This window comes from Macaca fascicularis, chromosome 9 (assembly GCF_037993035.2).
Source record: "Macaca fascicularis isolate 582-1 chromosome 9, T2T-MFA8v1.1".
In the NCBI taxonomy this organism is placed as follows: domain Eukaryota; kingdom Metazoa; phylum Chordata; class Mammalia; order Primates; family Cercopithecidae; genus Macaca; species Macaca fascicularis.
The window spans coordinates 127,146,646-127,162,840 of record NC_088383.1 but is presented as its reverse complement, the minus strand read 5'-3'; the positions used below and the strand labels follow the sequence as shown (position 1 = coordinate 127,162,840).

Here is a 16,195-nt window from a genome sequence, read left to right as displayed (position 1 = left end):
TTCATACGTACATGAGAGCTAAAGCAGCATTCATCTACAGCGCTGCTTCTCAGCCTTAATCATACATTTGAATCACCAGAGAAGCTTTCAGAAACTATTGTTATAAGCCCACCTTCAGTGATTATGGGTTAATCACTATAGGATGCACCCTGAGCAAGGGGAGTTTTATTTATTTATTTATTTATTTATTGTTTTATTTATTATTTCAGATTCAGGGGTACATGTGCAGATTTATTACATGGGTATATTGTGTGATGCCAAGGTTTGGGCTCCTAATGATCCTGTTGCCCAAGTAGCAAACCCAGTACCCAATAGGTAGTTTTTCAACCCCTGCCCTCTTTCCACCCTCTCTCCTTTTGGAGTCTCCAGTTGCTCTTGTTCCCATCTGTGTGACCATGTGTATACCCAATGCTTAGCTCCCATTTATCAATGAAAATATTAAGTATTTGGTTTTCTGTTTCTGAGTTAATTTGCTTAGGATAATGGGCTCTGGCTGCCTGCATGTTACTGCAAAGAACATACTTTCATTCTTTTTTATGGTTGCATAGTATTCCATGCTGTAGATACAGTACATTTTCTTTACCACCACTGATGGGCCTCTGGGCTGATTCCATGCCTTTGCTATTGTGAATGGTGCTTCAATAAACATATGAGTGCAGGTCTTTTTAGAACAATTTATTTTCCTTTGGGTATATACCCAGTAATGGGATTGCTGAATCAAATGGTAATTCTTAGTTCTTTGTGAAATCTCCAAACTGCTTTTCACAGGGGCTGAGCTAATTTGCATTCCCACCAACAGTGTATAATCATTCCCTTTTCTCCACAACCTCACCAACATCTGTTATTTTCTGACTTTTTAGTAATAGCTATTCTTGCTGGTGTGAGATGGTATCTTATTGTGGTTTTGGTTTTCATTTATCTGATGATTAGTGTTTTAAGCATTTCTTCATATATGTGTTGCCTGCTCATATGTCTTCTTTTGAGAAGTAGCTATTCATGTCATTTGCCTACTTTTAATGAGTTTTTTTTTCTTGTGGATTTAAGATCCTTATAGAGTCTGGATATTACACCTTTGTCAGATGCATAGTTGCAAATATTTTCTCCTATTCTGTAGGTTGTTGGTTCACTACATTGATTATTTCATTTGCTGTGCAGAAGCTCTTTATTTTAAGTAAGTCCCATTTGTCTATTTTTTATTTTGTTGCATTTGCTTTTGGGGTTATCATAAATTCTTTGCCCAGGCCAATGTCTAGATGAGTATTTCATAGGTTTACTTCTAGGATTATTATGACTTGAGGTCTTACATTTAAGTCTTTAACCCATCTTGAGTTAATTCTTGTATATGGTGAGAGGTAAGGGTCCAGTTTCATTCTTCTTCATATGGTTAGCCAGTTTTCTCAGCACCATTTATTAAAAAGGGTATTATCCTTTCCCCGTTGTTTATTTTTGCTAACTTTGTCAAAGATAAGTTGGTTGTAGGTGTGCGGCTTTATTTATGGGTTCTCTACTTTGTTCCATTGGTCTATATGTCTATTTTTGTATCAGTACCATGCTGTTTTGGTTACTGTAGCCTTGTGGCATAATTTGAAGTCAGGCAATGTGATGCCTCCAGCTTTGTTCTTTTTGCTTAGAATTGCCTTCATCTCTTCAGGCTCTTTTTTGGTTCCATATGAATTTTAGAATAATTTTTTTTCTAATTCTCTGAAAAATGGCATTGGTAATTTGACAGGAAAAACATTGAATCTGTAGATTGCTTTGGGCAGTATGAACATTTTAATAATATTTATTCTCCCAACCCTAGAGCAGGGAATGCTTTTTCATTTGTGTTGTCTATGATTTCTTTCAATAGTCTCTTATAGTTCTCCCCATAGTCATGTTTAACGTCCTTGATTAGATGTATTTCTAGGTACTTTTTTTGTGTGGCTATTGTTAATGGGATTGAGTTCTTGATTTGGTTCTCAGCTTGAATGCTATTGGTGTATAGAAATCCTACTGACTTTTATACATTCATCGTATATCCTAAGACTTTGTTGAAGTCATTTATCAGGTCGAGGAGTCTTCTGAGAAAATCTTTTGGGTTTTCTAGGTATAGGATCATATCGTCAGTGAAGAGAAATAATCTGACTTTCCCATTTCCTATTTGGATGCCTTTTATTTCTTTCTCTTCCCTGATTTTTCTGACTAGGACTTCTAGTACTATGTTGAATAGGAATGATGAGAGTGGACATCTTGTCTTATTCCAGCTTTTAGAGGGGAATGCTTCCAGCTTTTGCCTATTCAGTATGATTTTGGCTGTGGGTTTATCATAAATGGCTCTTACAATTTTGAGGTATGTTTCTTTGATGCCTAGTTTGCTGAGTTCTTTTTTATCATTAAGAAACATTGGATTTTATCAAATGCTTTTTCTGCTTCTATTGACATGATCACAAGATTTTTGTTTTTAATTCTGTTTATGTGGTAAAGCACATTTATTAATTTGCATATGGGGAGCCATGTTTGCATTCCAGGAATAAAGCTCACTTTATCATGGTGGATTAACTTTTTGATGTGCTGCTGGATTCAGTTTGCTAGCATTTTGTTGTGAACTTTTGCAGCTATGTTCATCAGTGATACTGGCCTGTAGTTTCCTTTTTTTGTTGTGTCTTTGCCAGATTTTGGTATCAGGGTGATACTGGTTTTGTAGAATATTGTAGGAAGGAATGCCTTTCTCCTCAATTTTTTGAAATAATTTCAATAGCACTAGTACCAGCTCTTCTTTGCATGTCTGGTAGAATTTGGCCATAAATCCATCCGATTAAAGGCTTTTTTTTTTTTTTTTTTTTTTTTTTTTGGTTGGTAGGTTTTTAAAAAAAATACTGACTCAATTTCATTACTCGTTATTGGCCTGTTCAGGTTTTACATTTCTTCCTAGCCCAATCTTGGGAGATTGTGTATTTCCAGGGATTTATCCAGTTCCTCTAGATTTTCTAGTTTGTTTGCATAGAGACGCTGGTAGTAGTGTCTGAGGGTGTTTTATATTCCTGTGGGACTGGTTGTAATATCACCTGTGTCATTTCTGACTGTGATTATTTGGATCTCTTCCTTTTTTCTTTGTTAATGTAGCTAGTAGTCTCTCAATTTTGTTTTTTCTTTCAAAAAAGCAAATTTTCATTTTGTTCAACTTTTGTGTGATTGTCTTGAGACTCATTTTCACTTAGTTCTTCTCTGATTTTAGTTATTTCTTTTCTTTGGCTAGCTTTGGGAGTAATTTGTTCTTGTTTTAATAGCTCCTTTAGGTGTGAAATTAGGTGGCTAATTTGAGATTGTTCTATCTTCTTTATGTAAGCATTTAGCACTATAAACTGTTAACACTGTTTCTGCTGCATCCCAGAGATTTTGGTATGTTGTGTCTCTATTTTCACTTGTTTAAAATATTTTTTGATATCTGTCTTAATTTCATTGTTTACCTGAAAGTCATTCAGGAGCAGGTTGTTTAGTTTCCATGTATTTGTGTGGTTTTGATACTCTTGGTATTTATTTCCATTTTTATTGCACTGTGGTCCAAGATGAAAGCAAGGGGAGTTTCAAATGCTTCCCAGGGGATTCTAATATGCAACAAAATTTGAGAGCCTTTGCTTCTTTAGCATATCCAACAAGTGGTTGCCCCGACTTTTAAAAAATATATTCAGAGACTGTCAAAGCCACCTATCCCATTGTAATTGCAAAGTGCCACTTGATGCTAAATTTGAAAACCTGCCTCTATGTAATGTGTACACTCCTGGTGTAGTTTCTGTCCTTGGAAGTCTTACAGAAAATGCCAAATCCCTGCTGAGGTGTCTAACTCATCTGGCTTGCTCAGGATCTTCTTGACTTTAGCACTCAAGATCCCATGTCCTAGAAAACCCCTCAGTCCTGGGCAAACTGAGATAGTTAGGATAATGTCACCCTTCCAGGTATTTTCTTCCATAGGTTAAGTATAAATGTTTTTCTCCATTGCATTCACTGTTCCTTAAATTTCTAGGGAAACACCTAGATCTGTTGTCCTGCAATACTGGGTCTATCCACACAACCTAGAATGGCATTGAACCCTTAGCTTACAAGGTCAGAAAGGAATTATTATCACAAAATAAACTGGCCTTTGCAGAGCTTCCTTTTTAAAACATTGATTTTAGGAGATCCTTCTTTGAAAATTAACTACTATCCACTGGGCATGGTGGCTCATGCCTGTAATCCCAGCACTTTGGGAGGCAGAGGCGAGCAGATCATTTGAGGTCAGGAGTTCAAGACCAGCCTGGACAACATGGCGAAACCCCGTCTCTACTAAAAATACAAAATTAGCTGGGTGTGGTGGTGCGTACTTGTAATTCCAGCTACTCGGGAGGCTGAGACAGGAGAATCACTTGAATCTGGGAGGCAGAGGCTGCAGTGAGCCAAGGTTGTGCCACTACACTAAAGCCTGGGCAAAAAGAGCAAAATTCTGCCAAAAAGAAAAAGAAAGAAAGAGAGAGAGAGAGAAAGAAAGGAAGAAAGAAAGAAAATTAACTATTATCAAATCTTTTTCCTATAATATGTTTGTGTTATTTTCACAAATTTTAGGTGCCAAATTCTATGCATATTCATCATTTTGTTTCCCTGTCATCTTCCAATGCAATCATTGGCCATAATTAAATTACCAAGAAAGCACAATAAACTATAAAATGAACTTTTGAAACTAAAAATAATCAACTGCAGAAGTCTTCAAGGTAATTATTTTAGTATAAATTAATTTTAAAAATAATCCTAATAAACGTGTTTATTGCAGTGTTGGTTGAGATTGTGAAGAAAACTGGAAATAATGCAAATGTACAATAGTAAGGGATAAGTAAGTTATGGACTAGTCACTTGATAAAATGTTAGTCTATTAAAAATATGATTATAATGACTATGTAGCCACATAGAAATAATATTAAACAAAGCAAAACTAAATTAAATAAAGCAAAATTCATTCTTGATTACATGTATTAAAATCACAATTTCATATGGATGGAGATTGAAAGGAAACATTTTACGCCATATCACAGAGGGTGGTACAAGTGTTGCTGACTTTATCCTTTTTTTAAATTAGGTTTCTGTTAATGTTGTCAAACTAAAATAGTGACAGAGAGGGAGGCTCTCAAAAAAAGTATATTTGGGAATATGCAAGGAATAGTAATTTTGCAATTTTGAGACATGTATGTTATGGTGGATCGTTGGCATATATGGAGAGGTTGGAGAAAGAGGAAACTTCTAAAGGCAAAGAGAAGAAATCCACATAAGCTGCTTTGAAGCAAAGTTTATTGGTCACAGAAGCTCATTGCTGGAGTTGGTATTAGCTCATTGGTAGATAGTAGGGCAGCTTATCTGGAATGCTATAATCTTGAGGAATTTATGGTGGTCAGTTATGTCACATGGTACATATAGGGCATGCAGGACATGTGGGGTTTGTGGAATGTGCAGGGATTTGTTGTGATAAGGAAAGTCTCAGGCATGCGTGTGAGGTGTGTGAACTGGGGTTATGAATTGGGGTATGAGCCACATCAATGTTAAAGGAGAGCAGATGGGAATCTAGGCAGCCCCACTTCGGGCTCTAAGCATCAAGCAGAGCCCCTCGCTGGGCAGGATCCTTCTTTCATGCTCACTTAACTCCATTTTGTTAGGGTTTTGACATAAGTGACTTCATTTTGGTACTGGCAACTTCCACAATATCATTAGTATGAGGGAAAAAATGTATGCTCTCAAGCTTCGGTAATTATTTTTAATTCATTTGATCTTGTTTAGTGCAACATTTCTATCCATGAAAGATGGCAGAGGAGAGTGGTTGTGAGCATGCACTTAATAGCTAACACCAGCATCTCTGTCTCTCAGCTTCCTCTTCTGGGAAATGGGGAAAATACAAGCTACCTCCTAGTGTTGTGTTATACTATGTGTACACCTACCCACACCCACACCCACACACACAGTATCCCTATTCTGAAAATTCAAAATTTGAAATGCTCCTAACTCAAAACCTTTTGAGCACCAACATAATGCTCAAAGGAAATGCTCACCAGAGCATTTTTGGATTTCAGATTAGGGATGCTCAGCTGCTAAGTGTAATGCAAATATTCCCAAATCTAAAACAATCCAAAATCTGAAATACATCAAGTCCCGAATATTTTGGATAAGGGACACTCAACTTGTGTATCTATCTAACTGTAATAGTAGAGTAGATATAGATATATAGATATAGCTATTGAAAAATGTAGAGAGTGTGCATGATTGACTTCTCAGTGTGTCTATTGGTGTGTGAGTCTCTATGTGTATGAATGTGCACACACACCTGTCTAAAGTTATCCATGCATTTGTGGATGGGAACTGAGAATCATCTACCAAATCCTTTCCTTTTACCAAGGAGGACATTGTGGCCCCGAACTGGGGTGTGATCTACATCAGATCATAGCATTAAAGCTGAGCAAATGGGAATCTGGGCAGCCCCACTCCTGATCCTGAGCACCAAGCAGGGCTCATCACTGGACAGCGACCTAGTGGTTGGGAGGGTAGGCTCCACACTGAGGTGGCCCAGCCTTGAGTCTTGGCTTTTCTGCTCCAAGCAGGTGGCTAAGCCTCGCTACCCCTCCTTCTCTTCACATGAGGACTGAGAACAAGAATGCCCATCTCATACTTACTGTGAATATAAAAAATGAGATGATGCATAGTGCCTAACAGATAATGACAGCCAATGAATGTCTGTCATGATCAGAAATTTTCCAAGGGTATCCAACCCAACAATGTTTTATCAACTAGAGAAAAAGCAAAAAAAAGTACAGATTGTCCTTATGTTTAATCTCAAAGAAATGAAGAGCAGTAACACTTATTAAATGCCTCTTAATGTGTACAGAACTTTACATGAGCAATCTCAGTTAATTCCTAAAACTACAAAAGGTACAGTAGTAGGCTAGGCAGGTACAGTATTATTATTCTCGTTTTATAGATGAGGAAAATGAGTCTAAGAAAAATTAACTTTTCAATGAAAATGCATAATAGAAGACATAAAAGTAGTTAATGAACATGTAATTAAACCTACTAATAATCAATGAGATGTATATAAATTACCAATGAGATAATACTTTTCATGCACCTATTTTTTTCTTATCATTTTTGAATAAGATTACTCCAGCTTGTGTGGTTGGAGTGAAGTGATGGTAAGAATGTAATCTTGTACAACCTCTCTGGACAGCAATTTGGCAAGGTGATTTATGAGCTTGAAATTCATGTTCATACCGTTTGGCACACTATTTGAACATATTAAAATCTATTTTAAGGAAATCATCCAAAATGTAAATAAAGACTGATGCAAAAAGATGTTCATCACAGTGTTATTTATAATAGCAAAAAAAGAAACCATGTAAATGGCCAATATCAGACTAAGGTTAAATATATTACTCACAATGTACAATTATATTAATACAACTGTTAAATATGATGTTTATGAAGGCCTGGAAAATGCTGATATAATGACATTAAGTGGAAAGCAAAGTACAAAATTATAAATGCAGTGTTACCTCAATCATATTTTAAAAATCAGGGAAAATTGAATGATAATATACTTACATATTATAGTTATTAAACTGAGTGATTCCTTTCTTTCTGCTTCACACTTTTCTTTATCTTTATTCATTTAATGTGTAGTAATTTAGAATTAGAAAAGGTGAAATGAATATTGTCTAACACAACACATAATGCAGGACAGAGCCTAGATGTAAAGCAGCCCATCAGACTCTGAAGTTACATTTATTCTACCTCATCAGGGGCCACAAACTCAGAAGTTACATAGCCCGTCAAGTAAGGTTAGTGAGCCAAGAGAGTAGGGTATCAGCACGACAGAAACAGATATTTTTCTCTCTGAGTAGCAAATTTGGGGTACTAATATCTTTTCCCAGAATGACACTTTACAGGTTATATTATGTAATGTATAAGCAAAGTTAGAACAAGGTCGAGTTCTGTACATCTAGAAAGATGCTTGGTAAAATTCTAGGGAAAAAAAGTGAACATTCTTGCAAAACTGTTCACAAGACTATAATTCAAATGCCTAACCAAGCATAAAAATGTTATTCTCCTGGGAAAATCTCACCTTCTACTTAGGCACCTGTTTTCCCAATTTTTGTTTTGAGTTTTAATTAGTTAGAATGGATTCCTTTCCCCCAGTGTGTAACAGCGAGGACCTAATGGGTAGACAGCTTTTTCTGTAACAGGAGAATGTCTTTGTCTATTTTCCATAGTAAATCTCAATTTGCTGGCAGAGCACTTAGAAACATTTTGTACACTGCAATGTTTAGGTGTTCTCCAAGATTAATTGTTTGCTAATATCCCAAATTACCCTCTGTAGGTACAGTGGTTGTTTTTCTTCCTTTGGCATGGTCCTTTTATTTTGACAAGAATGTGACAAAGGATTAATTGGACCCATTTATTCTTCAAATGTTTGACTCTCAGGGAATTTGCTGGTTCTACTTCTAATCAAGAGCTAAACTGGCAAGTGGGTAGTTAGCAAAGTTGGCTGCACATCTGCAAATATCAAATGTCTGTGAACAAGACTAAGAACTCTCTCTCTCCTTTCTGGTCAGATGGTTTCATTTAAGATCCAAAGGGTCAAGGGTCACAGCATGACCTCATCAAATTAGACCCAACCGAGAGAGGTGTTTAGCACAACAGAAAGGAAATAATCTGAAGGACATTAAATGCAAATGAAATTGCCATCTGCAAACTTCAAAAAACACCTGATCTAAAAAAATAAATCTCCTGCTTAAAGCTGAAACCTTGCCTTCTTTTCCCCTCCAGAGTGGACACAGAAGTTTGTTCTCGTAGCTGCCTGACAATCACTCAACTTGCCAAAGTCCATTTGCATTTAATATTCCCCTCTTGACTTTTGCAAGTTAAAAAAATTGACAATGATCTCCTCGAAACACGAAGAGGAAAGTTCAAGCATGGATATTGCTCCTTTGCCTCTTGTGCTTGGCTGGCCAAATTGGTCACAGAAACCTGTGATTTCTAAAACTAGAAGCCAATCACTTTGGGGCAGGTTTGCATGAGCATGCATGGGAAATTCCATGGTGTGGAGTTATGAGATGAAGGTCCCAAGGGTGACGGGAGTTGTAGTTTATTTTTTATTTATTCAGAATAAAAGTCTTCACATGCCAGGGACTGTGCCAGGCCCTGGAGATACACTGCTAAGCCCGCCAGACATGGTCCCTGTCCTTGAGGAACTCAGAGACAAATAAACAAGTAATTGCCTTAAAGTGAAATAAATGCTCGGAAAGTGTGGTTCACAACAGTGGTCACTCTGGAATACCCAGGCACCACCCATGTGGTCTGCCTACATCCAACCCAGATAGAGAGGAGAACAAGGCAGGTGGTAGCAAGTGGCAGTATCTGAACCCTTGCTCTTCTCTGGGGTGCTGGAGTAAGACCCTTGGGGGACACTGTTGTCGGATCCATCAGCCCTGTGACCAGGCAAGAGTGGGACACTTCACCTGTCTGACCCTTGTTTTCTTATCTGGCTAAAAACAAAGGCTGACAGGTAGAAGTGGAACTATTCTGCTGGTGTAAAGAGTTTCTAATAACATAAACGTCGGCCGGAATTCAACAAGCTGCTTTATGAGAAGGTGAGCTTCTCCCTCACAGGCTCTGTTCCAGAAAGGAGTGAAAAACCACTAGCTAGAGATACTGGTGGGCAAATAGGAGTGGAGGAGTTGGTGACCTTTAAAGCCAGTTCCAGCTCCAGCATCACAGAAGACTAAGAGAGGTTTATTTTCAGTTGTAAATCTCTATGATTCTATTCATTTGAGTGAAAAATCACAGTGAACTTTTGGCTCACATTATATTATTGACAAACTCTCATTTGCCCAAAAAATATCAGTTGGATGGTGCTTCTTGGAGTCATTCAAGGCTAAGACCCTGAGTAGCTTAAAGCAAGAATCCTCTTTGACAAAATTTAAGTTTCCTAAAAAGACTGTGTATAATAACTTCTTCAGATAGCCATCAATGCCCCTTACAGAACCTATGTGATCAGTAAACCACCTGTGATCTTCATCAAGGTCTGTGCGATTTCTCCTGATGATGTGTGGGGTTTGTCTTTGTGGCACTCTTGTTTGCGGCTCATGAATAATAGTTTGTGTCATACACAGCAGTGGAAACTGGGAGATTGTGCACGCTCTGCCACTTGCTGTTTTATTTTGGGCAAGTTCCTTAAGTTTCTGAGATTTAGTTTTATGTTTATAAATGAGGATTGTAAGAAAACGACCTACAAGGATTTTATACATTGTAAAGAACTATGGAAATCAAAGGGGCTACCACTGTCCTTGAACCGTGTTGGACACCAGGTATCCCACAAATGATGCTTAGGAATGGAAACAGGGATCTTCCCACATCATGACTCTTAGGGGTCTTTCTGTTGCCAACGTGACCTGAGGAGTGAACTATTGGCAAATATTACTTCAGAGATAATAACTGGTTTGCAGTTCTGCTTCCAGTTTTCCAGAACTGTATAGGACGCAAGTAGAGATCATAGCTCATGAGAAAAAGTAAAATTTTAAAAAGTAAATTTATTGTCCTGAATAGTATCTTGTTTATCCATTGACCAGGGTCTGCATCCATTACATGCAAGAATTCCTTGCTCTGAACTTGTAAATTTATCCTGTGAAAGCATCTGGGACTCAGGAATAGAGAAGCCAATAACTTCAGAGTATGTGAGAGATGGCAGTGGGGTTGGGGTGTTCATTTGATGAGGCAGTGTCAAGAGTTTTGGGTACCTGGGATATGGGGCTTAGTGTAGCAGCTTTCTCTAAGACCCATGGAGACACAAGCAACCATGCATGCTGTAGAGGCACATGGAACAGTGGAGTGGAAAGTGGAAGAGAGGGCAGTGGAGAGGAGCAGAGGGGAGTAGAAGGAGGTGTGGACTAAGTGCAAACTGGACCTTGTGGCTCCTGGTTCTACCATTGTCTGTTGGCAGCCAGGTGTCAGGAAGTCTAGCGGCTCAGTTCACTCATCAAAGCAAGAAAAGAACTGAACCACGTACCCTCCAAAATCTTGGTAATGATGTAGCAGAAATTTTGCAAGATTTGGCAGTGGAAAATCTCATCTGTAAAATATACCAGTAAAACCTATCTCACAGGGTTGTAGAGAGGATTAAATGAGAGAATCAAATGGAAATCCTTGGTAAAGTGCTACATCAGAGTCATCAAGTCATTTACGGCTCCAGAAGTAAAAGGAAAAGAATGAAGATGGAGAAAATATGCACTGAAGAATATAAATGGTTTTTCTCTAGCAAAGATGAATCTGAAATATTAATGGCTAATGCTGGCTTCCCTGAAGCTAATGCACTATATTCAATATTTTTCACCACTAAGTATTTTTTAATGCATCAATAGGTAAGAGAAGCCAGACAGAAACATTTAGATCCTGGACAAACAATAAGGGAACTGGACATCCACAATGGTGTTTTGGCCTATGTGGATGGAATATGGAAATTCATCTTGTATTGCAGAGATCCAGAAACTTCTTGGACCCAGTGGTGATATAGGATAACTTCATCAGCTTGGTGCTTGCTAAGAAAGGAGAAGGAGGATTTGGGCATGAGGCCTAACTGTCATCTTCTTGGGTTTGGGGATGATGACACCTCATCGATCTTGTGTCATTTCAGAAAATGGCCAATCACCTCCCTGCCTTGGAATTGGGTCAGGGTGCAGCCGTCCAAAGAGGCATTTGTTAACAGTGAAGAAGCAGTCAGCGCAGTAGCAGGGGATTTATGCATTTGAGCTCAGGAACGTTGGCTGTGGGGGCGCACATCTGGCCACAAGATGCTCTCTGGCTGCCTTTTGGATGAAGAGGCTTGGTCAAAGGAGGTCATGGCAGGTTCAGTGGGATTGCAAGTGGGGGGGGGGGGGCCTACGGTGAAAGTAAACAAGCCGCTCTTCTGACTTCAAGCTTCTCCCCAACAAGGAGAAAAGAGGTGCGCTCGTGTGTATTTGCAAGATCACTGAACTATTTTTAAGCACTTGGAAACTCAAGGCTGACAAATCTCTCATCAATCAATATTGAAAGTTTTGTGTGAGAACAATGACAATTAAAAAGCTACCCAAATCAAACGAAAACTGCTCTAAAGTAATTACAAAAGGGGTTAAAGAAAAAAAATACGTCCTTATGTGCTATTGGTTCTGCAAAGTAAGTCAACACTCAAGTCTACAGAATTCTTACACAATAACTTTTTCTGTTTTCCTCAATTAATTTTTAAAAATTATATTAATAAAAGATTTTCGTGCATTTAATAAGGTTTCTTTAATCACTCTGCAACACTTTCAGTAGCGGGAAAGACATCCACCAGAATGGTCAGTGACTTGATTTGAGATGGAAGTTCCAAGGAAATCATTTATTTAACACAATTTTTGCAGCAGTCACCAGTCTTAATGCCATATTAAAGAAGAAAAATGTTTAGCAACAAGACTGACTTTTTCCCATGTGCTTTAGGTTTCGAAAATACTGCTACGGAGATACCTTGATTTCGCATTCACTGGGCTTCACAGTTTGGGGACCCGTTTTTATATTTGTTTTCTAGTGTAAAAACTATACACCATGAGGGCCATATAAATCCACATGTGACTTCATTTTGACTTCTCATGAGGGACTCCCTCCAACCCCCATCCAGTGCCCCAGATAAAAAGACATGTCCTTGTTTCTTTTCTTCTAAGAACAAGATCTTTCCCTTCTAAAATTCCTTCCAAAAGTCTTAATTTCTAGCTCCTGACCCTGCTCAGGCCTTAAAACCCAAGGCCCCAGCTGTTAGGGCCTCTGTCTGGGTCCATGACCCTAAAGCAGCCTCTCCACAGCTGGCAAACTTCTGCACTTGCTTTGCGAGTTTGCTATCAATTTCTGGCATGCGAAGATTTTCCTTTCTTTCTTTCAAGCTCAGCTATACATTTTTCAGTTTGTTCGGTTGTTTTAATTTGTTTGCATATTGCCCTGAATTTCAAGGGGATTGTAACAGACAGAGACTTCCACATTGCCTCAGATCACTAAGTTGTTAAAACTGGAATCCCACAATAATGTTGATAAAATTCACTCTTCCAAAAGTTTCTTCAGATGGGTTTCTCATGAAATTGATTCTTATAATGTCACCTTATAATGCCATGTCTCTTTCTGTCACATGAATAATAATGTATTCTTGAAATTGGCCAGGCCTGATGGTGTCAGAGGAAGAATGCCAAGAGGAGAAAGGGGTAAAATATTACTCCTGCCCCTTCCTAGCCGTGTGACTGGGACAAGCCACTGACCTCCATCTATTCGGTGGAGGCAATAATGTCAGCTCCTCACAAATGTGTGGGGTATTAGAAAATCTGAAGACTGTTACTTCTCGTTTGGTTTACACCAGTGGCCTTACCAGGATTCCTGGCTAGGAAGCATGATGAGTCCAGAAGATCTACTAGTTTTGAGAACTGTAAAGATGAGAGTTATTCTGCACCATACAAGGAGTTTTTTTAAGGCAGAAAAAAAATTAATGTTCCCCTGGTATTTCTTGTACAGAAGTTTGATTTTCTATGTTCACTATGAATTTGTGTGACATTTATCTCTCATGCCATGTAGGGATTATGTCATCAAATGGAACCCCGCTCCTAGTTCCACCCAGACAGATACTTATATGCTCCATGCATAATTTCAGCCTGATTCCTTTTCTTTTCCCTTCCTTCCTTCCTTCTTTCTTTTCTTTTCTTTTCTTTTTAAACAGGGTCTCACTCCGTCACCCAGGCTGGCATACAGTGGCACAATCTCAGCTCACTGCAACCTCTGCCTCCTGGGTTCAAGAGATTTTCCTGCCTCAGCCCCCTGAGTAGCTGGGATTACAGATGTGCACCACCATGCCCAGCTAATTTTTGTATTTTTAGTAGAGACAGGGTTTCACCATGTTGACTAGGCTGGTCTTGAACTCCTGACTTGAGTGATCTATCCGCCTTAGACTCCAAAAGTGCTAGGATTACAGGCCCTCGTGAGTCACAATGCCCAGCTCTGAAGCATTTTCCCTCCAAATAGTCCCCCTTAACCCTCCTTCATCAAGCCGGATGTGTGTTTGGAGGTGAAAACATTTTGTGTCGGAGTATAAAGTACATTGTTAATAAAGACAAAAGTCCCACGCAACCAAAGTGTAGGGCCCAGAGTCAGAGCTTGGGATGCCAGAAAGAGTTGATCTCATTCACTTCACCACACATGGAAGAGGAAGTGGGAACGTTTTCACACCATTGTTGTGTTTTCTTTTCTTTTCTTAGATGACACTTAAGAGAACATGCCTTGGTTACCCAAGATTTTGGTCCGAGAGTAGAAAGTCTTCAGATACCTTCTTAGGAATCTTTCTATCCGGAAGAAGAGAAGTGTGTGAGAAGGGTTATCTTACTGAGAAAGACCCATTGGCTGGGCCATTCCAGGAGGGGCAGTAGACCCCAGGGAAAGAAAGGGCCCACTCAGATTGCTGCAAATGCTTCATATACATTCATGCTCTTAGAAAAAATGTTTAGGAGCAGCAAAAAAAATCGGTAAAGTTTCAATATTCTCTAGGATTTCTGATAGATTGGTGACCTTTCTCAATTCACATCACAAAATTTGTTTATTCATTTTCCACTCATCAAGAATTTGTTTATTGGTTTTCCACCCATGAAAAAAGACTTCATTCCTTCAAAGTGAACGTGTCAAAGTTTTGAAAGTCTACTTCATATTAACTGTAAAGTTTACAACAGAAATTGGCATTTCCAAGAAAAGTAATACTAACACTCTATTGAGCAGCATGAAAACTTACATGAAACTTAACTCCCAGAAAAGTCATGTGGTACTTTCTAAGGACAACCTGTAAATTTGTGATATAAATGATATTTTGAGAGAAAAATATTTTTTGTTTCATCCTTGTCCTTTTCTAAATGATGTGGAGTTCTTTATAATAAACATGAATATCCTTTACAAAAAGTAGTATTTTTTCTTGACAAGTGAGGAGCAGATATTCCAATAGATATTAATAATTCTAGGTACTGAAAATACAGATAATTGTCATTTTCTTCTTCCATGTACTATACTATGTTTTCTAAATCTCCCAAAGTTAAACAAGTATTAAGAAAAAGTTTGAAATGGAGATAATGCAGTAAGAACATAATCATTGTTGTCTATAATTTTAAACAACTCTTTAAAGAGACATTTGATTGAATGTCACTAAGTAAACATACAAATATGTAAACTTTCAAAATCTCTTATTAGGTCCTGAATGGTAGATTTTCTTCACAAAGATATATGAAATTTTTAAGCTCAAATAATTTATGTGTTTTAATTTAAGACATCTGTTTTTCATTTGACTAGTTTAAATACCTTCTGTACAATATTTAGATTCTTTATTTTTTTACTCAGCATCATTTTTGTTTGACCATCCTTTGAGAAATTTTAAAAGTCTCAATACATTGAATATATAAATCATTTTTTTAAAAATACAAATTGACAACTCTGTCCTATCACACCACATTATTCCCCAAGCTGCAGGGTTAAGTTCTCAAAAGAGGTCATTCCTCGTGTTCGTAAAATTGTTCTCGTCCTTGACAACAGAAGGAAAAAACAAGACCAGTTCACAAAGTTACCTTTCCTTCCTCTGTGGCTCTTTGGGCAATTGCTCTACCTTTCCAGGTTCAAGCCCTTCTATTGAGGGCAATAACATTTAAGCAACATGCACAAGCCTCCACGGGGTACAAAGTGCTATTCTAGGTAACACGGCGGATTATAAATAAGACACAGTTAAATCATCGAGGAGCTTATGATTTACTAAGGGAGACAGAGATGTAACTAATTCATCTGATAAAGGCAATATATAGTAAGTGCCTTGATGGGTGACAAAGAAAAATGGGATTGCAGTTCAAGAAAACATGTATTCTAAGTATGGAAGGAGGAGCGAAGGATGGGGACGTCATCTAGGCCAGGGTTTGAAGGGTGACTGGTAGGAGATGTGCACTCCAAAATGAAAAACTGCATAATGAGAAGAAAGAACTAAGCTGAGAGAGACAAGAACATTTACAGCAGGTACAGGGAATGGCAAGAAGGCTGTGTGGTTGGCTTGTGGAGGTAGGTTTAGGAAGGTTGTAGTGAAAGATAAAATTGGAAAGAAACTTTGAGTCAGACTCTGAAGAGACAGAAATAGCATATTAGG

At 38.1% G+C, this 16,195-nt stretch overlaps 1 protein-coding gene across 1 annotated transcript in view; it reads right to left on the bottom strand.

Moving 5' to 3' along the window:
* LOC107130900 (protein CASC2-like) overlaps window positions 1–16,195 on the bottom strand; it is a 160,927-nt gene that overhangs the window by 50,991 nt on the left and 93,741 nt on the right.